This window comes from Chroicocephalus ridibundus, chromosome 2 (genome assembly GCF_963924245.1).
Source record: "Chroicocephalus ridibundus chromosome 2, bChrRid1.1, whole genome shotgun sequence".
Lineage (NCBI taxonomy): Eukaryota > Metazoa > Chordata > Aves > Charadriiformes > Laridae > Chroicocephalus > Chroicocephalus ridibundus.
The window spans coordinates 126,326,530-126,327,189 of NC_086285.1; positions in this window are offsets into that span (position 1 = coordinate 126,326,530).

The window sequence follows — 660 nt, forward strand, 5'->3', positions numbered from 1 at the left end:
GAAGCCGAGCCAGGCCGCGGCGCAGCGCCACGACCCAACAGCCAGAGCGGCGGCGCCAGGCAGCGCGCGTCGAGCGCCGGCGCCAAGAGCCAGGCAGCGCTGCCGAAGGCCGAGAGCGGGGGCGGGAGGGGAGCGGCGGTGCGTGTGTCGTCCCCCTCCCCTCCCTCCCCCAAAAACCGACAGCAGGGCTGTGAAATGCCGTGAGCCCTTACGGTGTGTCATCCTCTCCTCACAGCATCGCTGGTAACGAAGGGCTGCAGGCAGCAAGCACCGCCAGCCGGCCGCGGTGCGCCGTCCCGTTCGTCCCAGGCAGCCCCCGCGGCAAATCACGGCACCGGGAACTCGGGTCCCGTATCCCAGCCTCTTGCTCGGCTGTCAAAAGGGTCAGAATTGCAGCAGACACTCGCTTTTGTTAGCTTCAAACGGATTCCCTCTTCCCTGTAACTGAAAAGTTGGGAGTTTGTTGGGTTTTGGTTTTTGGAGGTTTTTTTGTTTGTTTTTTAAAGTCTATCCCTAAAGAGTTAATTTTGTATAAAATGGAGTGAGGATTTCAAATGGCAATTTTGTAAGTAAATTCTGGATTTACAAGTTCTGAGTCATGACAACAAGGACAGAGATAAACTTTTACACTGGCCAAGTGTCCCACTGCGATGCGCTGCA